Below are 9,929 nucleotides of genomic sequence, written 5' to 3'. Positions count from 1 at the left end.
ACAACTTGACCCAATGTGGTAATGCTGAATAACTGAAACATTTTTGGTTTGTGGCAATCCAATGAAAAATAACTTACAATTTCTGCAAGGTAGGAAGCGTAGGGGTGTACATTATTATGTACATTATCATTAAGAATGTTAATTTTTTTTCAGACCATTTTAAAACTTAGATGAACACAATCAAGCATACTCACAGGTTTTGCACAAAAACACTGCAAGATGCAGTTATTTAGCAAAACAAAATAACTGCTAGTTTAAAAAGAAATACATGCTGTATCTCTGAACATGACAGAACACAGTCACTAGTTTTCAAGAACATCACATATAAATAACATCACTCAAGAAGTTACAAAACGTTAAAATTTGCAGATGAATATCGTCCTGCACAGTAAATTCAGACAGCTGTCATGTACAGTCATGTCTAGTTTTATATCCTCCAATTTCCTCATCTATAAAACGACAATTATTATCTTTGTTATAATTAATGGGTCACTAAGAGGTTAAATTCATGAATGTCAGTCAAGTATTCTGAAAACATGAAAAGGGAGGCAGCATTCAAAGAATATTATTATTAGTTTCATCACACGCAAATTGCATAAAGCACAACTCTACGGAGAGGCCAGGGAGCAGGAGACAGGGAACAGTGATGTTATTGTGACCAGACTGCTGTTGGAACAATGGCCATTATAACCCGATGATACTCAATTAACTGAGTGGAACAACGGCTGAGGCTTAGCACCCAGTTCTCTATTAGTTGTGACATTATAAATCAGAGAGTTCCTAAAAAGGAGGTCAATTCTCAGGGTTAACTGTGTTTGGCTATTTGTTGAGAACTGTTAATGTAGGAAAATGTGTAGCTCGGTTTACAGATCTACTGCGCTAAAAGTGAGAAATTCAAAAGGACTAAAACTCAGCTGGGCTCCTTCCCCAGTGATACCGATCACATTTCTGTAGCAGGGTCCTGCAGCAGGATGCTGAGCACTTCTAAAATCCCAGTGGAAAGTGCGCTGTTAGCAGGATTCACAAGTGAATTAGTTCTTTGGGAGGAAAAGTCACAGTGTTAATACCTAAAACACATGTGCACGTTGTCCACTGTACTGGGCTCTCCTTGGGGCACCTTCCTTGAAGGTCTTCAGAGTCATCTGTCCACTGCTTGTCTTGCCATTACATTCGCCATCTGCTTTCTGATCTGAGACAGTTTTTTGGTGACCAACCTGCATTAGAACTGTGGGATCACGCAGAGTCACTTGAGGAGTGACTGTGCAGCAGTACAGAGAAGAGTGCAGGTGCAGAAGCAAACAGTGCATATCTATTGAATAGAGGGGACAGGAGGGAAAGTGGAATTAACTTAATTAAAGTCTGAAATACAAGATGTGATTAATTTATTGCAGGTGTTGGGGAAAACGTGAGGATTAAAGAATGGCTGGAGTAAGAGGATGAAAGTGGCTTGGCTGGACAGGTCAAAAATGCTATTGTATCTGAAACAGCGTGGCACTGATCACATACAGTACTATTATCAGCATGAAAGAGGCAAGGAAATTAGCTTCAGTAATTGAGCACATGAAAGGAAACAACAAAACTTCCTGAAATTATAATATGGTACACACTGTCCTTGTCCACTCCTCTCTCCAGGATAACTTCATGAAAGTCAAACAGCCTTGGAGAGAACTGATCAGCACAATCTGAGAGCACAATACTGGAGTCTGGGGCAGATCAGTGGGTGCGGGAAACGGGTTTTGAGAAATGGCTGACAGGAACCTCCTTTGAGAAATGGGCTGAGAGGGTTTTGAGAAATGGGCTGGCAGGAACTTACGAAGTTTGACGAGAATTGCAAAGTCCTGCACTTGGGGAGGAACAACCCTATGCACAAATATACGCCTGTGGCCACCAAGCTGGAAAGCAGCCTGGCAGAAAAAGACCTGGGGATGCTGGTGGACACCAAGCTGCACATGAGCCAGCAATGTGCCCTTGCTGCTAGGAATACTGATGGCATCTTGGGCTGCAGTAGGTAAAGTACTGCTAGCAGGTCAAGGGAGGCGATCCCCTCAGCACTGGTGAGGCCACACCTGGAGTGCAGTGTCCATTTCTGGGCTTATTAGAACAAGAGAGATATGGACGTACTAGAGAAAGTCTAACAGAGAGACATGAAGATTATTAAGGGACTGGAGCTCCTCTCCTGTGAGGACAGGCTGAGAAAGTTGGGACTGTTCAGCCCGGAGAAGAGGAGGCTCAGAGAGAATCTTATCAATCTCTATAAATACCTGAAGGGAGGGTACAAAGAGGATGGAGCCAGGCTTTGCTGAGTGGTGCCCAGTGCCAGGACAAGAAACAATGGACACAAATTGGAAAACAGGAAGAGGTCCCTTCCAACTTCAATCATTCTGTTTTAGGTAGCACTCCACACAGAAACAAACAGAAACAGGAGATGGGAACAGCCTGATTGGAAAGAAGGGCAATCAAAGAAAGGAGGATGTTGCAAGCAAATATCAGGTCAGATTGTGGGAGGTTTTATCGACCTTATAGATGCTAGACACCTTCAAGCTTTTCTAGAAATCACAGATTTGAATAACAGGATAATTCAGGTTGAAAGGGACCTTACAAGGTCTCTTGTTTAACCTCCTGCTCCAAGCAAGGTCAGCTACGAGATCAGGTTATTCAGAACTTTATCCAGTCTGGTCTTGAAAACCTCCAAGGTTCGAGACTACAAAACCTCCCTAGAGAACCTGTTCCACTGCCTGACTGTCCTCATCTGCTTCTTGTTTTATCTCATCTGAGAAATGGATTAATGCTTCCAGCTGCCAGGTATCTCCTGCATCTGTTCCTGCTTCATTTTCGTTCATGTTGACAGCCTGGAATAGATTTTATTTTGCTAATGTGGCAGGTGAAATTATTTTTTTCAGAGTTCATATATTATGAGCTGTGGCAATGTATAAGCGTAATAAAATAGAGGAGAGATGATGTTACATTATAAACTTCAGAAAGCGCACCTTTGTTCAGGAGATTGTAGGGCATTAGGAGGTGGCAATACCTTTCACATTTGGCTTATCTAAATTCTGTAGGCTATGAGGCATTAGCCTCTTGGGCTAGGATTTTAGGAGTTCCTACCTGACTCCTGTACGAGCTGAAATATTCATACTGTCATCAGAACAAGGACTTCAGTCCCCAGGGATATCTAATGGAAAAAAAAAAAAAAAAAAAAAAAAAAAAAAAAAAAACATAAGCAGCTGTGCAAGCATTCCTGCCAAAATAATCAAGAAAACAGTAACTAACAGCAACTGGAGCGAGCGACTGTTTAGCTTGCACCCTGAGTACCACAGGGAGTCAAAGGGAGACCAGCAGCTGTGGAAGTAGTTACAGAAATAGTAAAGGACAGCCAGCAGGATACCCCATGATACAGATTTGTATTCGTTCTAAGGTATGCGCCTTCTGAGACAGGGGCCAGAGTGCTCGTCACCTCAGAAAATTAAAACTCAACAACATCGTTTGTGTCCCAGACAAAGCACTGATAAATGTTCTTCCCACACGTGTGTGGGGAGGTGTGGCACTCTGGTCTTTCATCAAATCTCTGTTTGCAGGAAAACTGGTATCTGTCAAAAGCTTGACAGATACAGCTTCTTCCTAGCAAGAGCCTTTCACAATGCACGCTCTGAACTTGACTGGGTAACGCAGGGAATTTCCTCAAATTAATAACCCTTCCTGTTTAAAGATAGCTTTTTTTTTGGATAAATTGGTAGAGCCTGCAAGGAGCTCAAGGACTAATTACTCCATTTTCCCTCCTCAGACAAATTTTCAGTCCGGATGTTGCAGCTGTTCCACTGTGCACAGCAGTCCTCTGCAATAATTTAGGCCAGGAAACGGGGATTACTTCATAGTGATGCAGGGCTGGTTGATGATTTTTAAAAATTCTCAGAGGTGAAGTTTTATTTCACAGCAAACCAGTAAGTAAATAAACACATGAAGTGATGGCACCAAAGTCAGGCAGGAAGCCTGCTTAACAGTTTTAAAGTATGAAGGTCTAAAAGTACAGGCTAACATAAAATGACAGTAACACACAGAACAAAAATATCCTCAGCCTATTCACCTTAACTGCTGCATTTAACAAAAATGATTAGCCCTCTACTGAATTAGACACAGGCTGTTCCATAAGCAGTAAGAACTACTCGATTCAAGCCCCAAACTATATTCAGTTTGATGAGAAAAAAGCTATTAAGAATTAAATAATGAAATCTCGCTGAATCCTTTTTCTGTGCATGAGGTAAGTATGATTTCAAAACAACTGCCACCTATTCTGCTCATCAGAAATTCAGACATAATAAACACACGCAAGAAGACCTATTTACTGCCTACAGCTATATGATAAAGTCTTTTAAAGATGAACTAGTTAGAAATTCATTTAAATGGATCGCATTAATGCCTAAGCTGAAGTCCCTTTTGTCATGTCTCTTAATAAAAACTGGAGTTAAGGCTTCAGGAAAAAGAAAAAAAAAAAGCAAAAAAAAAAAAGCACTCACATTAAAACACAAATGCAAAGAACTTAAGTTGGATCCAGTTATTTTTAATTCATCACTCTAAATAGCATAGAGAAAAATCAGAACTGAAGCTGATAACCAAAAGTTAGCATTGCCAGCTACCTGTCCTCCCATGCAAGAAGACAAGTCAGACTACACTGGCATTTGTGAAATTGTTCTGCTTCTGTTACTTAACAGCTACCAGCAGTAAGGCGTAGCCAAGACTGTGACGCTTTGTTGTTGTTGTTGACTTCTTAAATGGAAAATTTGATACTGAAGCATCAGATCTTTCCCATTCAATCTAAGTGTCTGGCATTCTGGCTTTTGCTCAGACCAACAGCCAATACTATAAAAGCAGATTTCAGTAGAGCTAGACGTGCAAGGCACTGCTGCATTTGCACACACCACTGCAGAAGGAGACTTGAGGGCTTAAAACAATTCCTTTCTGACACCTGCTTATGCCCTGAAGCATGAGATGTGGTTCCACTTATTCTACTGTACACTGCAACAAAAAAATGTCATTAGTGCTCATAAAATTAGTCTATTAAAAAGCCAGCATTTTTAGCTTAGAATTTCTGTGACATTTCACCCACCATGTGCATCATAAATATATCCAGTTCCCAATATATTACTGTTCACAGGTCCTTTTTCTGTTATTTAACTAAATTTCAGAGAGGCAGCCATCCTATTTTGCATGTCTCACTCAACCACTTTTCCAGTTCTAATACAATTGTCCATAAATTCTCCCACACATCAACCACATAGTACCAACAAGGTGTTAGATCAGAAACAATTAATGTCAACACTGTTACCAAATTTCTTGCCGATCATCTAGCGAGTATTTCCTCATTGTTTTTCTGTGTAGTGCCAGGTATTTTGGCTGGATAGATGGCGCAACCTATCATTAGAAGCTGTGCTGGGACGGGGCTGAATACTACAAGACTTCTCCTCCCCCTTCTCCTCCAAATCATTTCCCTATCTGTGTATTAGTACAGAAAATCTTTACCACCGATGTCCTCAGCTTTGTCCTCAGCATGAGAATGTGAAACACAGTCACAACTTTGCAATGACTGGAAAACAAAGCAGCCAGTAACTACAGCTAAACGTCCAGCTTTCCTCCTCAACTCAGTACGTGGTGCAGCCACGTGTTCTACCTTCAGTTTTGAAAATCTAAAAGCAGCTTGAATAAGACTTAATGTATTATCAAAATAAAAAATAACAGATTCCGTGGGTGATTGGAATGGAGTGGTGCCTGAAAGAAAACAGTAAACTGAAGTGCTCTTACATGCATATTTAGGTCGGATTCATTATGTGTGATATGGAAATTGCCCACTTTCCTGCCTCATTCCTATTAAAGTCTTAATTCACTTGAGTTTTAATGACTTCCATAAACTTGAAAAAATATTAGCTGAGTTATCCACGATGATTTAAAAATCCTGTTCAGAACAGGATCTGGCATCCTTAGACATAACTGAGCCTAACAGAAAATTTTTATCACTATTCAAGGCAGATCAAAACAGAAGTAAGAACAGAATCTATTAAACTATAAAACCATTTAAAATACTTCCCATTCTCCTTTTTTTTTTTTAAAGTTTAGTACCACCTAATTTCCTTCTTACACTTCTAATCAATTGTTAAATATCTTAAACAATGAAAGTCCACTAAAAAAGCCAGACTCTTCCCCTAAGTAACGTGTAGACTGTTTATCCTGGGAACAGCTATTCGCTTCAACCCTTCTTGTCACGCAGGGATTCATCCTGACAATGAGTTTATCCTCCAGGTTATGTCTGACCTTGTCCCCTACACAGAGCACCAACTATTCCAGTAGATTCCACTACCCATACAATATTTTCCAAGTAGTTTACATTAGACACACTGTTTAAACATCACATATGAACAGAATCTGATCAAGTTCAAACTTAATTCTGAAACTGGTATGGGTTTCTACAGAAGAGCTTGCTCAAACTTGTGGCCACTTTTCCACTGATTCCTAGTGATTTTTGCCTGGACCTAACAAAAAATTCACAAGAATCTAGAACTATTTAAGTCAGAAAACTGTTTTACAAACAAATTCAGTACCTGTATTGCATAGTCACCTCCACTTTGGTTTCTAAAGAGTCTCCTTCTTAGCATATAATTTTACTACATAGTTCTCAACTCCCAAACTATTTTCTCTAAGTTAATTCAATCCTTGTCAACATTTTATATTATTCTTGCTTCATTTTCACTAACCATTTCTTAAACTTTTCTATGTACAGTTTTAATATTTTATCTTTCTCTGAATCACTCTTTCACAGGAATGACGTTAACTTGGACATGATTTTTTTTTTAGAGTTTAACTACAAGCTTCTTATGTGATGCCAAATATATATACACATATGCACTATAAAATTATTTAGCAAAAATGCTATTAACAGAATTACTGGAATATCTAGGATAATTATCTCATAAAGTACGTTAATGTACACAAACTTATATCTCTCTACACACAGACACACACAAACTCTTCCATTTAAGCTAATGGGAATCCTCCAAAAGCAAGGCTTTCAATCCCATGTTCCGTATATTCCCTACCAAAAGAATGCAGTCCTCCAAATAGGTCTTTACCAGCTAACTCTTGCTCGTGTAACTTTGTAATCAACAGTTGTGTGATACAAATTATTTACAGCAGACGATTTGGTGTTGAGGACTAGTAGCCATTTAATCAAGGAAGACGCAGATCATATATCTAACTTCCTATACAAAAGTCAGTTTATCGCATAATAGTGACTCTTATTACGGTTAAAAATACCAATTGTGACCGCAAACTCAAATTCTTTTTCCCATTATTACTCAGAACAAGAACGTTTATTTCCCAATGCAATGTATGAACACAATTTTCTCATTTTTCAACATGATCTTGAGCTTTTAATAACAAATGAAATAATATATCAAAAGTGCAAAGATTCCTTTGCCAAATTAAACTCACCCAATGGGTTTCTTATGAATCTGACAGATGTTTTTCTAGTTTTAATTCAATTTGAAACCATGTGTACAACCTCCTCCAATACTTCTGCAAAAGTCATGAAAACATCTGTGATTTCAATTATTGATTAATGTCTGAAACCCGTCTCTGGTAGAAGTCTGTTTATGAAAGCAATGAAGATGAAAGAGCATGTACTTCAGAGGCTCTTGCTGCTTATTTGTGAGGCTTGAAAGCCTAAGTAAATACCTAGCAGGACTGAAAAACTGCCTTAGGCATGTCAGCTCATGCAGAAGTCACAGCTCCTGGTAGCCAAACAGCTGTCACACAAAGATGTATTTCACTCTCTAAGTTGTTAGCTCTTAACTCTTTTATTACAAAAATAAAAGTACAACACTAAAGGAGCATGTAATGTGCAAGAGTCTTTTCAAGTGTGTGGCCAAAAAAAAAGCATGGCAAAGTCTCCTGGCAACACTCTGTGTAAAGATACAGTAAACAAATAAGTGTAAGTTACATGGGCAGTAACTGAATATAAGAGCCTTGCTTTCTTAGCCAAAAATACTTTGAATGGTTCTGTGTCCTGTTAAGGACCTGCTGCAAGCACTTCAGTAGCTGACAATCCATGTAAGACTGTATTTAGTGGACTTATTTAATGGAGGTTTAAAAGTCAGTTAAATACTTCAGATAAAAACTACAGTAAAAACTACAGTAAGTAAACTACAAGAGAAGAAAGGGTAATGGCATCATCTCACTGATTTTTAAGAGGATCATGGCATCCTTCTAGTTAATATCATTTCAATCATTAATGTCTTAATATAATTTCTGCAGTAGCAGTTTAACTAACAGAGCAAATCTGACAGTTGTGAGGCCTGGCTAGTCTCTTTTGCTTATTTTAAAGAGAGGCCTTTTCAGAAGGTATTTGCCAAACCTGTCTGCTCTGCCCTTTAATTGTGTTGAATACAGTATAACTTCTTTAGCAGTGGTGGCAAACATATCACTTAAGTTCTGCTCACCAACATGTCAGGCACAGCCTTGTAGGGGCTTGGGCCTGTTTTTTGTTGTGTTTTGTTTGTTTGTTTGTTTGTTTTGTGGTTGTTTTTTTTGTTTAGTTTTTTTTTTTTCCAGTGCGACAGATGCTGCAGGGATCCTTGGAGTCCAGTGTCTCTGTAAACTTCAGCCAGAGAGCTTTTTCTTTTGAGATGCCAACATCTTAACCATACTCTTCTATCTGCGTAAGGATTGCTTTAAATTTTGAATTGTCTTTTGAGTTATGAACAACATCAGCAAGAGAATTTTGACTACATTTACAGACAAAAACATGAAATCTGAACACTTCCTCAAGAAGTAGTAGTGCCGTCTTGTGCGTTCCACATGGCAATAAACCAAGGACTAAATTATAATCCTGGCTTTGACATGAACAGTGAGAATGCTCCCCCCTCATTTAACCTATGTAGGATGGTCTCTAGCAGCCATTTGGGGGGTTAATTACTTAGTGCTTTCTGCATACCACAAACACACATTGTTACATACATCCTAGCATCCGTAAAGTGATTTTCGCAATACAACTTCTTTTGCAGATTATTACTGAGAGACAATGTGTCTTTCTTTTCCTTTTTAACACGCCCTTGTGCTAGAAAACTGTAGTTCTCCGAGTCCAATAAATTAGAAGAAGCAAAAAACATTTATTCCCTAAAAATTCCTCTTAAGTGCTGAGCTGTCTACCTGGAAAAACTGACAAGTTCCCCAGAAAGTTTTTATATACACTGCACTTTCGTTCTCTGCTCCGAGAAGGCATGCACCTGGCTCCTCCGTTATCAGCAAGCAGTAGGAACAAACCCAACTCATCTTGTTAAAGAAGACAGTATGCTTTCAAAAACCAAAGAACTTCTGCCACACAGATCACCTTTTTAGTACAATCAGCACCTGACAATTTTTTTTTATACTTCTTTGCATATTCTTTTCTGGGCTTCAGCTCTCGAATACAGCCAGAAGCAGCCTACAGACCAAGATGGACCTTTGATCTGACTGCAAGCAGACACTTGTGTCATATCTTAGGTTCTAACTTACTTGTTCCCACAGAGTGCTGTGTATCAGTAGGAGCAGAATTTTCCTTGTACCAATTTAGTACTGTAATTCAGGTACAAGTATACTGAAATAGCTTTATGATGGAGATAATATTATGGGCTATTTTTGGTGCATTATAAGGAAAAGCCATATCAATATACACAGTCCACACTTCAAAAATCTACCATGTTCCTCAAGTATCACTTTTGAGCTTCCACATCAAGAACTGAAATTCGTCATCTCCCTGATAATTATTTTGTAACGTTTACTGGGAGAACCCCAGAGGAAACAGCCTGAGAAGGCTCAGAAGATCCAAAGAGAGTGAAAAATGTTTGCCGGTTTTCCCTTTCTCTGAAAGAACTTACACCTTCTTTTGGATTGGCATAATTCTAGGA

Source organism: Cygnus atratus, chromosome 6, assembly GCF_013377495.2.
Source record: "Cygnus atratus isolate AKBS03 ecotype Queensland, Australia chromosome 6, CAtr_DNAZoo_HiC_assembly, whole genome shotgun sequence".
Lineage (NCBI taxonomy): Eukaryota > Metazoa > Chordata > Aves > Anseriformes > Anatidae > Cygnus > Cygnus atratus.
This window is presented reverse-complemented; position numbering follows the sequence as displayed.